Source organism: Serinus canaria, chromosome 18, assembly GCF_022539315.1.
Source record: "Serinus canaria isolate serCan28SL12 chromosome 18, serCan2020, whole genome shotgun sequence".
Taxonomy (NCBI): domain Eukaryota; kingdom Metazoa; phylum Chordata; class Aves; order Passeriformes; family Fringillidae; genus Serinus; species Serinus canaria.
In genome coordinates, this window is record NC_066331.1 from 4,817,258 (window position 1) to 4,836,912 (window position 19,655).

At 38.4% G+C, this 19,655-nt stretch overlaps 1 long non-coding RNA gene across 1 annotated transcript; it reads right to left on the reverse strand.

Moving 5' to 3' along the window:
- Nucleotides 1-663: 663 nt before the first annotated feature.
- LOC115484457 (uncharacterized) lies at nt 664-3,580 on the reverse strand. Its single transcript, XR_003945105.2, has 2 exons — nt 3,493-3,580; nt 664-849 (listed from the first exon to the last, which is right to left on the reverse strand). It is a non-coding gene; the product is annotated as an uncharacterized LOC115484457 (long non-coding RNA).
- Nucleotides 3,581-19,655: the final 16,075 nt, after the last annotated feature.

The window sequence follows — 19,655 nt, forward strand, 5'->3', positions numbered from 1 at the left end:
GATTATTATAGTTTTATAAAACAAATCCATGTTTGATGTTTCCAGGTAGGGGCATTAATGCTCTACTCTTTGACACAGCTTCTCAAGTCTCTCTGGCAAGGCAGGTGTTGCATTCACACTCCCCATGCAGAGCAGAAGGTCGTTTGTCCATGGCACAGCTTGGAGCAGAGTCAGATGCTCATTTCTTCTTCATTTGTGTACTGCACTCGACTGCCAAGGCAAAGCACTCCTGTAATGCACACTGTGACATTGGGAATACAGATATAAAGCTCTTATTGCAGCTCTATTCCTTAGCATTTATAATATGGATGGAGTTGATGGTGAACAGGTCAGACCTTTCTCTATGAATATTCCTTTACAAAACAGCCTTTGCTGATTGGCAACACAACATCATCACACCACTTCCCAGAGAGAAACACAACACACTCCCTCACTGACATCCCATACTGAGCCATTTGCTGCCTTCAGGTGTTTGTGGAAGGGCTGTTTAGCATAATGAGAGCCAGCTATGCTTGCCAAAAATTTCACAGCAACCTCCAAGAAAATCTATGGGGGAACTATTGGCTGGAGTGGTGCACCAAGCACAGTTTTGGCTGGCATGCATCATGACTCACAGAGCATATTTGGGACCCAACTGGTCTCAGTAACAGAAAGAGGCAGGAATAAACAGTTTGGTTGATTCTGTATTAGATAAGTAGTAATGGTCACTTAGCAACCTTCACTTCTTGGAGAGATACAGATGGTTAAACACCTGCAGCAGTCTTCAAATCACAGACTAGATTTTTCTTTCATGCCTGTTTGACACGCCAAAAGCTTCTTCCATTTTACAAAGCTTCTTATGTTCCATCCCTGCAAAAGGGAGGAGAGTCACCCATCAGTTGCTGTGAGCAAGGCTGGAGTAACCCATTCAGTCACAAGAGAAAGAGATAAAATTAATGTGAACACAGTTTTGGGCACTGAGAATTTTCCTGGCAAAAGTTTTTGTTTTAACTTCCTTTTATATAAATATATTACCAGGAAATGTCAATCTGCAATTCAGTACAACAATCACATTTAGGCAGCTAGAAAGAACAGGAATAAAAAAAAGATACTCTCTTGACTCTCCCTAGTTACATTTGTTTGGTGTGATACACATTGACTGCATCATATTCACTGCTTTTCCTCCTCCTGATAATTTCAATACACTATAAAAGAGATTAAAGAACCACAAAGTAGTCCTTTATTACTGCACACAACTGGACAAGTTGTGGTTTTTGTCATGTTCATCACTTGGCAGAGACCTGGGCAGGTTATTGGCCTGTGTGAGCAAGGCCTTGTACTGCTGCTGACCCAGGTGGAAATTCAGGAGTGACACTTTGCTTCCCTCTGCCTTTGGGTGGACCCAGAGCCTAGGAATCAATGTTGGAGATGTATGGAGGGTGTGGATATTCTGAGGAACACTATTGCAGTGATTGAGCTACTGATCCCATTTTGCAGAGCAGGAACAAAGCTGATGAACTCACATTCTTCTTTCCAGCAGCAGCAAGAGTCATTCTTAAACTGATGGCAAAAAATGAACGGTCAAACTGGAGAATTTCTTGACTCAGTGCATCTGTGAGTCCATAAGTGAATGAGGAGTAACAGAGATTAGGCATTTACAAGAATATCAGTAATCTCTAGTGTTGTGATAATAAATTCAAACCAAAAACCTTAGCCCTTAAATGCTTTAGAGGGCATATAAACTCTTGTGCTGCAGGGAAGGTTTATAGATCTTTTCCTGTCTTTGAAGATGGGAAAAACTTTCCCCCTAGAGTTCCTTAGACTGTAATTGCCTTTTGTTTGTGTTTGCCTGTGAAGCCTGTGATACAAACTCTTTCTGTGACAGATATGGGCTACATAGACACTGCACTGATCCAATGCAGCAACTCCCATGTTTTTCTGTTCTGGAAATACTATCAATTTTATATAAAACTTTCTGCTTTCCTTCTTCATCATATTTACCACATGAATGAGCCGGCAGAGAGGTTTAATCTCTCTCTTTTGAAAGACTGCAGACAGCATTCCAGCCCGATAGTGATCTACTCAGGCTCTTTTATCTCTCTAATGGTCAATGACGACATGTACTTAAGGAGGCTGAGAAAATAATGACAAAATAAACACTGGCTAAAGAAAAATCATTTCTGCCACTGATTAGATAGCTCAGGATTTCTGCACATTACTGAGTCCTCTGTGGCTCAAGTCTCTGTGATCCACCCAGACACAATGGCTGTGGTTGACTGTGTACTTTACAGCAATTCTAAATGTTCTTGTTGATTCAAACACCCACTGACATTTTTCTGCATGGACAGACGTTTTTGCTGTTACAGCAACTGTATTTGTGGGTGAGCTAATCACCAGATGATCCTGTACTTGATTTTCAGCCATTAAGACACAGAATCATAGAATCACTTAGACCAAAAAAGAAATTTAGGATCCTCAAGTCCAACTGTGTATCAATTATATCTTCCTCAAGAAGGACACCTCTTTCATTGTGAATATTATTTATGTTTTCTAGGTGTTGTTATGACCCCAAGGTTTCTGGTTTAGGTGTTGTGGTTTTTTCCCTCAACAGCATAATAAGCATTTTTTTTGACAATTTAAGGTGTTCCTTTGCATGTGTGCCTATGGTTGTGAGGCAGTGCCTGAAGTTGCATTACTAACAGCACTGTGGAGGCCACAGCAGCAGACAGTTGAAATGCACTTTGTGATGTCAAAAATCCACTCTGATTAGGCTTTATTCTTCCTATACAGTCAGATTCAGGTAGAGAATTGTGGAATCATCTCATACAAGTTATCACTCTCCTGTTGTACCTTGTTTGTGCTCTTTTTTTACGAAGGAGTTGTGGGTTTTTCCCATGGTAATGTGATCAAAAACATCAGCAACCAAGCACTTCACACTTCGGTCACCTAAACTAGATGTATGTTCATGTTATTACATAATGTGAACATACCTACTGGGGAAAAAATACCTACTGAGGAAAAAAAAACAGTAGGAGCTAATTAAAAAAGCTCCTGGGCTTGACTAGCTGTATAAAAAGATGTTTCTTTTTAAAGCACTTATAAAAATCCTAAACTTTCATAAAGAAGTTATGGTGAACCATTAGTGGTGACACACTAAAATGTGATTTATTGTCCTGTATAGCTCTCCATACAGCCAGCTCACAAAGGTTTGCTCTTAGGACAGAAATAGACTTCATGGTTTAGATGCCAAATTATATTTCACATTTAATTTACCATCTATGAAGCTGTAATATTTCACATCAGCAGAAGAGGAAGAAAACAGCAGGAAATTCCATTTGCCAACAAGAAATGCCAACTCTCCTTGCTGTCAACAATCAGGTGTCTGAAGTACTAGATTATTGATCATAACAAAGTACATCTACGCATTATGAATGTGATGGAATAGAGAGGATATTTTGTAGAGAGAAGTGAAGGAATAAAGCATATAACAGGAATGAGTGTTGTGGTTCTTACCTGTTTTTCCTGGTTTGGTCTGTATTAAAACCATTGCCAGACAAATGCTGGTCCCAAGCAACATGAAGTTAGAACAAGACACATTCCCAGTATCAGCAGAGTTGGAACAAGACACATTCCCAGTATCAGCAGAGTTGGAACCAGTCACATTTCCAGTATCAGCAGACTTGGAACCAGTGCTGGACCAGGAGCAGGGATGGGGTTTCTCATGCAGTGGGACAAGGAGCAAGCACAGTCACAGACTCTTTGTACATCAACATTTTTCACAGTCACTGTGCCTGAATCTTTAATGAAACTCTGAAAGGCAAAGCTGGAGATGTTTCTAATAACTTCATGTACTGCAAAGAAAATAAAAAAGAATATTTATTGAGAAGATTCCTCAGCAAAGGAAACCTGCAGACTTCTCCCAAGAAGACTCAAGAAATAAACATGACTACAATTATACCCTGTTCCATATTTATAGCTGCCAAAGTGATTTGAATATTCTGAGCTATCCAAGAGAAGATTTCATTAATGGCCGACATAAAACTACTCTTAGAGAGCATATTGGAATTAATTAGTCTTCAAGAGAAAAAAAAAAACTATGAGCAAGAAAATTAAAAAGCAAGTAAATCACAAAGAATCTCTGTTTGGACTAGATGCCATGGGACTCTATAGTAAATCAGGTTTCAAAATAACCATTTTCTTTACCGGCAAAAAGAAACATTAGAATTTTGTTGTTGCACAAGGGTTGGACTCTGGTGTCTCTGCAAGTGGCACTGCAGGTGGGCACTGAATGGATTCAGAAACACTTTCTTAAAACAGTAAAATACCATTTACTTTCCTTTCATGCAAACTATTAACCTTGATATTATTATTACTATGAAATCAAATAAATGTGGCCCATGTCTGAGGCAGTAATATAAATGACTCATTGTACCCTTAATCAGTTTTGCTTTGTCTGTCAGTGGCTACCAACTAAACCTCTTTGTTTTGACATTTGCTGGTGCTGTCATGTGCAGAAGGGAAATTGGTTGGGATAGTTTAATTTCAGCATGTCTAAGCTGAGGACAATCACTACAGACATTCAGGTAACTCCAAGTCTGTGCCTTTTCCTCAGAAGTTACTGATGTCCCTAGGCCTGATCCAGTCAAACAAGCTTGACAGAAAGCACACTATTAACAACTACAAATATATATTATAAGGCAGCTTTCTTGCTTATATCAAGCCAGTTCATGAAGAAAGCAACTTGACAAATAAAGATACTGAGATGCAATTGGTTTTGAAAATGACAATCTACAATGCAATAGCAGCATCAGGAACAAAACTCAATTTCCTGATTCCCAGTCCAATCCTTTATCCACAACACATCATCTATATATTTCTTGCCACATCAGGCGTTCCTATCTCAGAGCAGGATGGGCTGGTACAGCTGCACCTCATCCACCCTTACCATGAAATCACCTTTTAAATGGTGCCTGTTTGATTGGACTGTACTGGATAAATCAATCTGTGAATAACATAAAGAAAACAGGATTTGGTATTTATAGTTATCATGAAGAATTTAGTGATGGCAGTACTGACATCACTGTATATCACTGACATTAATTTCAGTAGATAGAAATTGTACCAGCATGACATTGATATATTATAATTAAAACTAACGATCCATTGATACCCATCCAGAAATCCAGTTAGGATGACAAATATTCTTCTAGAATAGACCAGAGAATAAATATTAAAAGCATACTAAAGTCCAGGAGGTAAATTCTGTGTTCAGCCATGCCAACATTCATATGCCAGTAATATTATTTAAGTTAGGAATAAAGCATGAATAAAAGGAGAGTTTGTGATGATTTAGAAGATCACTGTGTCAGAAGCAGCACACCATCAATGCCCATGAGAAATCTGCTGGAGGATGAGCACTTTTAGAGGAATTTCAAGTTGTAAGGGGAAGCTCTGCTGTCCCTCACCCAAATTCACACATATCTGCATAGAGACAGAAGTCACTGTAGATTGGAACCATTCAGATGTAAGGAGGAAGATATTTTATTTGAGTTCTTCAAATGCAATTTCAATGTCAGCCATATCTACATTCCTCCATGATCACATCAGCTTTCTGAGAAAAAAATTCTGCTGGCAGCTACCCAAGACCTAGTACTAATGATCCCTAAGTGCTTAAAGGGATTCCTAAGTCCCAAATTATGAGAAGAAAATGAAAGGAAACAGCAGGAATTCCTCTAAAGAAATGGACTGAATCAACCTAAAATGCATTTTCTTTCATTGCTTACCTTAAGTATCATTCAGGACAAAGAACAATACAGATTATTCTTTCCTCCCAGAGAAAAAAAATCACTAGTCTCGTGTGCTGTAGACTAGACACATTTGCTTATATCTCTTGCTGTCCTTTGCTTTTGTTACATGATTTTTCTACAATTAGACCTTAAAAGAATTGACCCTCCTTTCACCATAAAGTGGAGAGACACCTTCTAAATGTTTAATAAATGTAGTAAAAGCAGATTAGACACAGTCCTTTAACACAGCAGTAGGAGCATCATCTAGAATTCAGAAGCTGTTCTTGGTTCTATTGTTGACTTGCCAACAGAAACAGTAGAATTTACCAAATTTTATAAAGTTTAGAAAAACTTCTATTGATTTGCATCAATGCATATTTGTTGTGGGCCTAACACTTCCTGAACAACTCTGTTTAAAACATTTGTTTCACTGAGGTGGCCACAAAGTGGGGAAAACATATCTATTTACAGATGTGAAAGACTTTCCACCTGTCCTTTGTTTGGTCACTACCTGGCTGAACAAGCCCTTTAAACTTTCTGTTGCAGTCCAGGATAAAAAACTGACAAATCCCAAACCATCACAGAGAGATCCAGCTGGTTTAGGATCTCCCTCTCCCATTAGTCATAGGAGGTGTCTGTATCTTTATACAGCAAACATATCTTTCCTCACCTGCTTGAACACAGACATGTTGTTTTTCTCCTCTTCCTGACTCAAGAAAAGAACATTTTCCCATTCCCCCTCTCTTTGGCCAGAAGACAACCACCCCACTCATTTCACCATCTCTTTGGAAATGCAAATATTGAGTAAGAGAGAAGATAGACAGGAACCCACAAAGCCTCTGTGTGACCTGAGACAAATGCAAACTGAGATGTGCAGAGCATCTCCTAAGGGGCAGGATACATATGTACCTTAATTAAGCCTTTTTCTGCAGGCTGATCTGACTCATTGGGCCAATAGATACTGGTTTTAGGAGAGCCCATGTTTAATTTATAAATTACAGGATTACAGTAATATGTGTAACAACATATTAAATGAAGCATTAAGGTAATACAGCCCAAATGACACATGATAAACTATAGAGGCATATATACAAATTTGATTTAATATGTTATCTTCCTTTGCCCTCTGCCAGTCTGATTGCCTTTGCATAATCCATGTTTCTAATTATCCCCTGGTATGCCTTGCATATAAATAGCTAATTAGATAGTGTCCCTGTCAGCTATGAAGTATGCAATATTTGAAAAAAATACTCCTTTGGAAATTTAATTTAGGATAACAGATTGTGCTATCCAACTGAAGAATTAAAGCTTTCAGTTTACTAATATGTTTGTGCATTTAATATCAACCTCATACTATTATATTAGTGCCCCCAAATGCATCCAGTAGTTCTATTATTTTTTTTAATCCTTCTGTCAGAATCTTGTACAGTAATTACAGTAAGATGCCTAAGATCTAAAAATCACATTTCAGAAGATGATTTTACACGTATATCAACTGTCTGCTGAATATGTGCAAAAAAAGTGCAAAATTCTCACCTGCAGCTGTAGAAACTGTTAGAGCAGATCAGACCAAAGGGCTGGGTAGTGCTCTGGGCTCTTCCTAGCCACAGACTGTTCCAGGGAAAGGGGATGTTCTGAGCCTGCCAGATGTGGGATCACTGTGAGCATTGTGTTACCTTGCATCAAACACCTTTTTTCCTCTCTTACCTTGTCAGTTACTGCCCAGTTCAGATGCCACCCTGGTCAATGCACTCAGAACACTTCCAAGACTGTCCTACATATATAAGAGTAGCAATCATAATAATTAAAAAAAAATCAAATCTATTTGTCCATCATTCCAAACTTGACCTTCATTCTTCTACAGCTACTTTTTTTTCATCCCAAACCTTTACTGGGCTTCAACCCTTTTAATTTAATCAGTGCAAATCAATGGCAATTTTCTGCTGTAAAAATGCAAATATGGAGTTAAAGATGAAATGTTGCTGCAACAATCACTTTCTCCTTCTTGGCTCCAAGGAGCAGATATTAGGAAGGTCAAGGCTAGGAGGAGCACAGGAGATGGCCCTGAGGCTGGACCAGGTTGTGTGGCAGAGCTGATGCCATGGATACAGAAACACCTTGCTCTCCCCTCAATGTACTGCTAAGACTTCCAAAGCCATATGTGAAATTTAAATAATATTCCTTATTCATTTTTTGGGCAAGAAATGTTCTTTGACTTTACCACAAAGAACATTTGTGGTAAAGTCAAAGAACATTTGTTGGTCACACCACAAAACTCTTTAAGTTTTGTGGTGTGACCAACTCTGGAGTTATTTAAAAGATATGTAGATGAAAGATTTAAGGGCATGGTTTAGTTGGTGGATCTGGCAATGCTGGGTAAAGAGTTTGACTTGATCTCAAAGACCTAAAGACCTCTATGATAAAAAATATGTCTCATATACAGGTAATTTCATCATAAGCACGGAGCTTAAATGCTTTATTAAATACTCTGAAAAATAAAAGTAAGCCACAAACACATGATCCTCTACCAAAAAAAAAAAAAAAAAAAGGGAAGATTACAATTTTTTCTTTAAATGGATAATAAATACTATATGGCAATTTAAAAACCACTGCTGGATGTCTTATTCATCATGTTGTGTCTGGTAGGAATATTTTCAGTGGACATACTGAAAATCCAGGCCATTGTGCTGGAAATGAGATGAAGGGGAAAATCCCAGTTATGTGATCTCCAATTTCCAAACACCACATCAGCTTCCCCCCAGTACAGCTTCACTGCAGAAGTAGCTCAGTGTGTTCTGCTGTATGTGTGTATTATATAGCCCATGTAAAAGGTAATGATGCTCATTTTGGAGTAATTATGGTTAATAAAATACTAGGATTACAAAAAAGCTCTTATAAATAGCACAGGAATAAGCATTAAAAAGATGGTAATGAAAATCTTTTCCATTTAGGGTGGAGATGGTTTTTAAAAGCAATTGCTTCCTGCGCTCACACTCCTTTTTAAGAGTTGTTCCAGGTGCAGAAGAGATTCACAGGAATCTGTGACCTACTCTGTACCCCTGCTTCAGACTATTCCTATCCCCATCAGCACATGGAAATGGGGAAGAGCAGCTTCTCTCAAGAAGGAATAAGACAAACCACAGGAAAGGACACACAGAGGAAAATCTGCCACAGAACAAGTTACAGTCTGCACCTCCTGTAATGCAGAGGAATGTCTCTGTGTGCCCACAGCCAGCTAAGAGTCAGGGTGATTTGTCATCTTAAATTATTCCTGAGAGCCTGGTTTATGTTCTTAGTGGCATGCAAGCAGCTCTAGATTTTTCCCCTCTCCTATACAGGTGCATTTGCTCATATGGGGACTTAATCCATGTTGTCTTTGCATTGTGGGGGTAAATGGTATAGATAAGCTGGTAGGGCATTAACAAATTATTTAGTACAATTTATATGGAATTTCTCAACTATTTAAAGTATAGTATGAATATACTTGGCCTTTTTTTTGTAGCAGACATTTGTTGTAACTGGAAAAATGTAGCCAGACTTCTTATAATAATGTTAATAATGTTTTGGAGACAGAACAATACCCCCAGATCTCCTGGATGTTATACACTAATTCATGCACTTATGTGCCAACATTTTAAACAACTCTATTTGATCAGAACAAATGCAGGGTCTTCGTATCTTTGGATCCCAGGCACCTTCTCTTACTTTGTTATGGAAGCCTTCTTAAAACATTTTGCTTCCTAACAATCAAAAAGATGAAAAATAGATATACTAGTGTAGTATACTAGTATACTAGTATATATATGCATATATATACTAGCTGTTTTCTGCTTTGCCCTTTGCTGTCATGACTGTGCTCCTCAAAGTTCCAACTTTACAGAAAATCCCTTCAGCATTAAATACACCCCTACATTTTTAGGGACTCATTTTATACCTTAGATATTAATTGGATGTGTCAGAATCTTCTGCAGTAGTCTGAACTGGTTTATTAGTAACAGGTTGGCAATACAAGTAAGACTTTCTGAGCATTCTTGATAAAACAAGAAGTAATTCATAAAATGAAGTCTTGCAGTAACATTTTGAAGGTGGCAATGAGCACAAACCTTCTATGACTGAGTTCTAGAGATGACTCGGCACCTGGAGCTCCCTCTGTATGTGCAATCAGGCATCTGAAGACAACACCTTTCTGGTGAAGCATTTTCACTGGCCAACACAGTGACAGCTTTTCCCACTTGTCTGAAGTATTTGCATATTACAGTCTTTTCCCCACATGAGGGAATTTTTGCTTTTAATCTTCTAATATACCATAGCAACAAGCATTACTTGCAATAAATATATTTCTGTGATTATTTTGTATAAAATCAGCAAGCTTAAATGAAAATGACAATGTCTAGAGATACTCTTTAGCTGATGGCTGTATTTATTCTGTATGTTTACACACTGGATGTCAAAATAGCTGTAAAATATTCATGTGAAGATAGAGGTTCCTTGGAAACTCAAAAAAGGGAGGTGAACCAGTCTACCCCATTTTAGATACATTTTGCAGTGCCTGTGTATCTCCATTGATGTTTTTATTACAGTCTAAAGTAGGGAGGCTTTTTAAAGCTTTTTTGGATGTCAATAAGAGGATCTCTATCTATCCAATTCACTTACCAATTTGTCTGTTATTAAGTGTTCACCAGGCTGTGACAACTCCAGTAAAGTGGAGGGAACTCTAAGGGAGCCATGTGTTATGAGTTTGAGTTTTCTTCTTCTTTTAAAGCACTTTTCCCCTGCTAAAGACAAAGTTACAAAAACGTGATTCATTGCTGTCTTCTGAATGTTGTTGCATGGAAAAGAGCAGACTCAGGAAATCATTAAAGATTTTTCCAGAATACTGTTCTTTGCATGCAAAGACTTCACATTAATATTCAGCTAAACCCCACCCTTTATGCTTTGCTTAATATTTGCCTAAATCCTGGTTTGAGCATCACTCTGTTTAACACCTGTATCAAATTCAAAGTACTGTGGTTTGGTGTATTTGCAACCATCCACATGCAAAAATTATTTTTACACATGTCCAGATCACTGGCTGTACATACCAAAGAACCCTCTTTGCCCACGTGAACTAACATTTACCCCAAATCAGGCACAGACCAGGAGTCAAGCAAAATCAGGCCCAGCTGACAAAATATCTATCAGAAGCCTGGGTAAATTTCCTGGGCTGCATGAAAGATTTTCAGCAGTTAAGAGCAGGGCTTGATTTTTATGCAAAGCCATTCTGAGACAGACGCTTGCTTGAACAACCCACACAGTCAAACCCACAGCTAATTACAAATCCTGTCTCTTCTGAATGAATAAGCATCTGTGCATCTGGTACAAGTCATGGTGCTAACAGTTTTGTCAGGTGCTTGTCTTCATTTAGCAATTAAACCAGCACAGCATTGAGAGGAGGCTTTTCAATTTGCATTGTGGCTACCTGTGAGATGTCTGGAAGCAGCAGCACAGGGTAAGATTTCAGGATATGGGGGAAAGAAATTTTGGTTTATAGGCCTTCAAAGAAAGCTCAGAGCCCTGGCAGGTTCCTATTCCTAAGGAATTGTAATGAGAAATGGACACTCTTGTTAGTCTGTGTGTGTCAGTGCTGCTGGTAGAGCAGCCAGGGCCATGGATCAGGCACAGGCTGAGTTAACTGCTTTCTGCAGAAGAAACTTAGATTCTAAACACATTTCTGCTTTCTTTCTAGATGGTCTTCCATGTTCTTTCTCTTGGATAAATATATCTTCAAAGCACTTTCCCATAAAGAATCTGATTTTACTTAACCTGATACTCCCCAAAAAATATCTGCTTTTCTCCTCCTTGATTCTGCCCTTGGAAACTGTGGTGCAGCTCTAACATTCAAATACATTCTCAGCCTATGGAAACCATGTCATACATTCTGCTCTTATGCACGCTGAAACAAAACTGTATGGGCATTTTCTCCTGGCTGGCTGGAATAGTCTTACAGGTGCACCCCAGGAAATAAATTTTTTAAGTGTAAAGGTAAAGTACATTTTAGTCTGGCAACAGAAGCAGAACACAGGAGGCAGAGTGGCAGATTCTCCATCCTAATCACTTTTTTCAAGCTCCTTCACAGGATACTCTGGGCAGTGCTTTTTTTGGGGTGATTAAAATCACTTGAGATTGGTAGATAAAGGTGGAATCTAAATATGAACCTGCTGTCAAGACACTTCACAGCATTACCCGAGGCATGCTCTATTTCTCTGGATATGCACCGCCTGTCATCACATATTGCTTAAATACTTTAAATCTTTACTGGTATCACAGTCCATGGAAACTTTTCTCATCATTCCTACATTTCTATCTTTGCTCCAGGATAATTATCCACTGCTCTAGTTCTCTCTGAGCTGCTTCACTGAGTTTCAGTCTGTCTTCATGACAGAGAAATTATTTTTCTCCTCTGCACTATCTTTGATCTGCCCTCAGATGCTGCTGGTAAGATCCTGACTCCTACTAATTTTGAACTAGACTCCCATTCACAGGGCAGAGGGAATTTTATTCTTGTTTTAGCTACAACTCTAAGTGCTTTGCCTTTTAACCTTTCTTTAAGAGACTCTTTAGCTGGACTCCAGGCCTTGCTTATTCCAAGCTCCTGACAGCAGTAATAGGTTTCACCAGTAATACCTATTTCAGACAGGTAACACTCCCTTAGTGCAAACATCTCCCCACTTAGTCTTACGTACAATAAAACTTGGACAGCTCCACTGCCTCTGAATGCTGAGGACAGCTATGAGAGCGAAAGGAGGAAGAGGAAAGTCTCACAAAATTACCTTGTGAGTTAAAACAAACTGATGAAGACTAGCATGTTATGTGAATTTAGAGCTAGGTGTTCAAAGAAGCTAAAGTTTTGGTTAAGCACCTAACGAAGTGACCAGATGTTTCTCTGCAAGTACTGAGACCTCAGTTATGAATACCGAGCCCACCTAAACATGCTTTCCTGAAAGTCATTCCTCTTAGCTTCCCTTCAGTTTCTCAAATGTAATTAAACTGACTTAAAAAAAAAATCCAACGGTGAGTTTTGTGAGCAATGAGACAATTTTACAAGGAAAAAAAAAAGAAAGAAGCAAAGCAACAGCATCTTTTTGGATATAAACCATCCCTTGCCAACACTGCATGGAGAAGAAAAACACCAGCGGCCCTACTGGTGCCTTCAAGCCACAATGACAGCACAGTTTAGTGACCAAAGGAAATGGGGGAAATGTTCCAGCTTCTCCTTTAAAAGCTGGAGCCACTATTTCTAGCCTGGTTGCTGCACTGGGAGTTGAGTTTTAATGAGTTTGAAGTAGTTTCATATATTTCTTCTCTTTTCAAATTAATTAAGGCTGTATCAGGCCACCACACTGAAAGCTAATCTGTCCAGTTCCCTGTCATGCTCTTTGAGTGCACCAGAATAATATAGTAAATAAGAGCAGTGACCTGAGAGTTTACAAAGAAGATTACTACCTGTGCTGCATCACTTAGATGCAGGCATACACACATACATACATGCATACATACATACATACACACATACACATACACACATACATACATACATACATACATATATATATGAAGGTATCTCAGAAAAAGCAGTGGCCATTGGCCTGCACTATAAACAAAATATTCTATGGTTAAAAAAATATGAAAGCAATACACTGCCAATCTCATTTTTCAAAGATCTCAATCCAAGCTATCAAAATGAACAGGAAGCCTCACATCCCACAGCAAGGAAGAATAATGTTCCACAGGAGTCATGTGCTTGTTGCACACCCCCCTGACTTGTGTCCAGTCACAGATACTGGTGAAGTCCCAGCTGGTCAGAGGTGATTTATTGCTTTGAGCTTTATTGCTACCTCAAAATATAAAAATCAAGTTATATGTCTTCATGCAAGGCTTGAAGGAGAACATTTCCCTGTGGTTGAGGCAGTGTTTTGTTTAAGAGAGTCTGGATTTCTCAGCCTGGAGGGAATTCAGGGCCCAGTGCAGGCACAAGGCAAGGCCTTTCCAACTTAAACTTTCAACACTGAGCTTAAATGAGGTTTGTGTTTTACACCAGACCTCCACTGAGCCTCAAAGGCTCCATTCCAGCTGCTCTGGAGCCTTCAGGGAGGACCAAGACTGAGAAGCAACAGTAAAGAGATTAATATGAAATCTTCAGGTTCAAATTTAAAAACAACCTGGCTCGTCTCTGCTTGGCTTATACAAGTTCAGGAAGAAATCCTCTACCATATTTCATCCATCAGGGAGTGGACATGAAAACTGTCCAAATGGACTGGGAGGCTCCAGAAACCTGAAATTCTGTGCACCGAGGCAGAAAGGCTGTGTGCTGTGGCTGGGGATTGCAACAGCCTCAACCTCAGCCCATTTAATTAAATGAAAATCTGTAGTGCAGACTTTTTAGGGGGTTTTTGTCCCCAAAACAGAAGAGTTTGCTCATGTGAGGCAAAATTCAACAAAAAACTCCGATACTATCATAGCAAGGAAAATGGCTAGAATGACTAAGTAATTAATGCAGGCTCCTTGATTAAAGTCAATTTGCCTTCAAGATCACAACTTACAATGTGCCCTGGGCCTGCATTAATAACCCACCAGCACATGGCTTATTTGGCTCTTCAATTATTTATAATTTTGATTGCTTGTTAAAACAAAGTAAGCAGAATGAGATTAATAAAATTATTTTCTTATTTAACTTTTATTTATTAAAAGTAAAAAATATCATTTCAGTGCAATCCTTAATAAATGGGAAGAGAGCCCTCAGCTCTTCTCCCACCTGGTTGGCTGGAATTTTTCCCTCTAAGATAAAGAGGGATCCATCTGCTGGTCCTCAACTCAGAATATAAACAAGGGATCCAAATATCCTCACCAATCCACATCCAGCCCTGGAGTAGGAACAAGGCCAGACAATTGTGTTTTTGACATCACAGCTCTGGCCTGGCCAAAGCAGCTGGGATGGAAAAGAGAATCTGAGATCATTACATGGTACCACTTCATTTCAGAAAGCTGACCATCAAAAGCAGAAATGCTACTTGGAATTAGGGAATATTTCCTCAAAATATCACAATTTATTAATCATGTGGAATTCTGCCTTCTGGACTCTGGGCTGAGCTAAATAGGTGCAGCTTTTCATTTACAAAATCACCTGCACCACCAGAGCAAATGTACCTCTGATCAAAAATGGATTTACTTAGATTCCACCCTTGTAATCCTTAAAATGTCATACTTCTGAAATGTCAGCAAGGGAACACTTTCACACATTCTTATCTAGGAAATGTAATTTTTTTATTTCAGAAGTTTTTGAGTAAAGTGTTTATTTTGAAATATACTTTGACATACTTCTTACAATTTAAAGACATACTGTGAAATAGCATTTTCAAGATCAGAAAAAACCCATATAATACCTCTAGAAAGATCTGTTTACAGTTTCTGGGTTGAAATTCAGAAATACCCAAATTAAAAATACACCAAAAGAAAAAGAATTATTTAGTGCAATTACAAGCATCAGGCTGGGGGTTTTCTTCTATATCTCCCTCAAGTGTTAAATTTCCTTTGTGAATTGACTTTGGTATCTCTGTGAAGGACATTGCTTACCGCAAAAGCACCTATTGAGAGCTTTACTAATTTCAAGAAGACTACATTTACAAAATAAAACCTACTTGGGTAATAAATATCTCATGTAATACCATGCACATCAGCTCAAGTGAATTTGCATAGCTAGAAACAGCTGTTCAGAATACTGATAGACTCAAAGAATTTTACTATTCACCTTCCTTTGAAATATTTGATTAACCTCGAAAGGCACAAATTCAATCAGTCAAAGCCTGCAGAACTCATTCAGTATAAGGGTAGCAGTTGGGCTATTAATAAGACTAATTGCTATCAATCAATTTGTCTCACTAGCAGTGGAGATGGAAAACCTGGAGCAAAGTAAGGCCTTGCTTTCCAGAGCAGTCCATTGGTACATGCTGATACTCCAGTTCACCCAGCTCTTCCAACAGGATGATTCACTATTAAAAAAAAAAAAAAAAAAAAAAAAAGGAAAGCTGCAAAAGAAATCTTGCAGGTATTTGGCCTTTAACATTCTCAGCTGGGAAAAGTGTCTTTGCATGCAAAAGCAAGTGTTTGAAGCCTAATCTGAAAAGGCATTTTAATTTCATTGTTCGAGGTAAATTCATTAAATGCAGTCCCCCAGCTGCTCCTGAGGATCTGGAACTGTCACTGGCAAAGGCTGCTGGAAGACTGAGGCCTGGAAATGCAAAGGGCTTGGTCCTGTCTTCCCAAACCTTCTTCCACCCCATCAGCCACAGCATAAACCATCCCTGTCCTGCAGCCCCTCTGTGCATGTCCCATCCTGCCAGGACTCACAGGGTTCTGCTGCATCCTTTCTTCTGAACTTGGTGCTGAGAACATTCCTTTTAAAACAAATATTATCCTGCTTAATCTTTCCAGATTTCATTGTGGCTGGCAGTGTAACCACAGCATCTAGTGGCAAATGAACTCGTGTGCACAGGGAGTAGATGCAGCACCTAAAGCAGATTTATATCTTCCCTTGATATTTTAACACTAACAAGTTTAGTACTCAAGAGTTGCAGGCTTCCCAGTGGCATCTTTATGAGGCCCAACTGACTCTCCACCAAAATTTATCTCTGCTTCAGCATGTTCCCCAAACCACAATCATAGACACAATAAATTCAAAAGCTCTTTTATATGACATAGACACTTTTCAATGGTTCCTGTACATGGCACGGAAGAGACAGCACTCCTTTTATTTGGCAAAACTCTTTCTTGGTTCTCACAAATATTTTGCAGTTTGGAAAATACAAGTATTAAGAAGAAAATGAGAAAACCAATTTATTTACTTAATTCTCTCCAAGCCAGAAGCACAGTCATGTGTTTTCATCAATAAGGCCTCAATTTCTTCTGTTCATTCAAAACCCAGCAGTGAAATTTACACACAATATTGTCAATATGGAATGGTGTCCCGTGGTGAAGTCCAAATGGCTCCTCTAAATTCATAAGCAAGGGTGAATGTGGTCCACTATATGTTTTCACCTTGACCTTTAAAGTAATGACCTTCATTTGAGCAAATAATCTGCAGAACTTCATAAAACCTGACCAGCTAATGTGTTTTCTCCTGAGACAACTTCAGAAGAGGAATATATCACATTATTGCTGAAGTTTACGTTGAAGGAAGATTTTAGCTGTAAACATAGCTGTTCAAAAGATAAATATTTAAACAGAATCTTCATGTCAGAGTCTATAAAATATAATATTCACCACTTTGTTGTAAGCCAATGGGAAATTTTAACAGAGAGTAGACTACTTCTTTTCACAGATATTTAAAGCAAATTAACAATGACAGTAATGTAATTTTCTTGGCACAACTCTTCTTCATTTCTTTTCAGCTGTCTCCCGCTAGAATCTTTAGAGAAGTTTAAACTGATTTCAAGAAATCCTTAAGAAGAAAACCCTGCACTTTGCTATTATATATCCTTCAGGTGTTCACAGAAGTGTAGGAGAAAGATCATTTGCATTTCCACTTAAATGCTCTGTTTATACAGAGCTGTAAATGGGAAATGACAACAAAAGTTTTTTGGGACCATAAATATTTACCATTACTAAACTGAGAAGTTGGCTTTGGACCATGACCTGTTTCAGGCAACTTGTGCAGGAAATCTTCTACATTAGACTCTAGTAAGGAGGGAAGCCACTGAAGAACCAGTCTGATACAAAGACCAATTAAAGGGTGTTGCAAGTTTACAATTACTGAAGGAGCTAGTTCAACAGAACCATTTCCAGAATTCTACTTACTCAGTCCAACAGTGATTCTATGCTTACACTAACTTACTTGAAAATATCTCTCATTGCATAAAATAATTGTTTCATCTGTGAAAAATTATAAAATGCACTTGAGAATAGAGAATTCTCATCCACCGAGGCCAACAAAATTATTTTCTTTAGATTCAGTTGGGTAGTGAGGATCTTTCTTTTTCTTCCAAATATTGATAAAAACACCTCTGAATTCAAGTTGTCTTTGACTTCACTTTAGTAGTCCTTGAAAGATATACCCAGAGAATAATTGATTCAGAGCTATAAATCATGGATGTCATAGATGAAGTTGAGCTACAGCTTTCAGAGTCCCTTGTATTGAATGGAGATTTATGCTGTTGAGAAAAGACCTCAAGAGAATTTGGATTTTGGGCTCTCTCTTCTCCAGTTCCTTCTGTCTGCCATTGAAGATGCTGGCCAAGAGCCAGCCCATTCCTGCAATTCCACCTAATGTCACTCACTCCTTCTCTGAAATGTCTTTTTCAACAGCACTACCCCCATTATTTACTGCAGAGCAGTAAACACTGGCTGTTTAAAATACAGGGGTCCTGTAGGAACTCCTGATCTTTTTACCTGCTTCTGTCAAGACATTCATGCTACAAACCTCTGGATTTTTGGGGAAACTTCTGGTCCCACAATGCCTGACTGCATCTGTAATTTCCCAACTCTGTTCCTAGCAATAGTAATTAACACAGGTCACATCATTTGTGGTAGAGTACAAGGCAATGGAATTAAGTCTCTTGAAAGCAACCTGACTTTCAGGGCTGTCTGCTAAAAAACCTAATTGCTATAACCAATCATTTCTAGAAAACACAGAAAACCAGCTTCCTGGTAGACACTCTGCTGATCCACTGGAAGAGGAGGAGGGAAATCAAAGCAAGACAGTTTAGGTGAAACTATTGAAGAAAATGAAAACAAGATTGGTAGGTTATGTCTTAAATAATCAAATCTATTATTACATTCTCAGAGGGATTTTCTGTTTTACTAGTATCTCCATTTTTCATGCCAGGGTTACAGCTGACACATCAGGAAGAAAGTTGACTTTTTGGGAAAGATGACTTTTTGATCTCTTACTTTTGAGAAGAGTTTTGGAAAGCTATCTCATGAAAATAAGGCAGACTTCTGGCATAGGTATTTCCAAAAAGGCAGCCTCAGAGTTGCACTGCAAAAATCAGAGTAATCACATAGAAGTACTTCTTAATTTCTTATATTATCATTATCTAGTATTGGACAAAATTTGCTTCAGTAAAGTGCAGTCCATCCCAATAATTGAGGGGGTTTTGGCCAGGGTTTTTCTGATTGTTTTTTAAATTTCTTCCTCAGGCAACATCTGGAAATGGTTCAAAACAGCTGATGTTGCTTTTCAGAAATCACTTCCAGGGCTGGTACATTTTCTCTGGAGGTTCAGCAGTGCTTGGACTCTACAGACAACAGCTCAACCTTTGCCAGTTTCTGTTCTGGATAAAAACCTTCGTAATTCACTGAAACAACAGAGCAGGGATAGTAGCTCTTTATGGTATTCCTGGATACATCTGTCTAAAGATAAGCTGCTCTCACAGGTGTTTTTATATTTTGTTATTGAGATATGGTAGCAATTAAGATACAAGTGCAGCTATTTTAAAAACTTTCCTCTCTGAATGATTGTATAAATAAATTTTCCATAACACCCCTCTTAAAATAAATCAATTAATGTAATAATTAGCCCCAAGTGCATTAATCATTCCATAATTAATAGTTCCAAATGCCCATATTTTCCTTTATGCAAATAATTCCTTTATGCTATGTCAAAAAAGTGCTAGCAGAGGATGCTCTATTAAAAAAAGACATTAGGGGTGTTTCAGCTTTGTTTTTCCCTTCTTCTCTCAGGAGTCTCCATTAATATAATAAAACTCTCATTAAAAAATCATTAATGTAAATGCAAATAAAGTTTTACATTGTTAATGTCCCCACCATGTCCTTAATCACTTGCCAGGTCATGCTGCATTAAGAATAACATTGATTACACATGATAAGAGGGGATGACATAGGCAGTGCTGCATTACC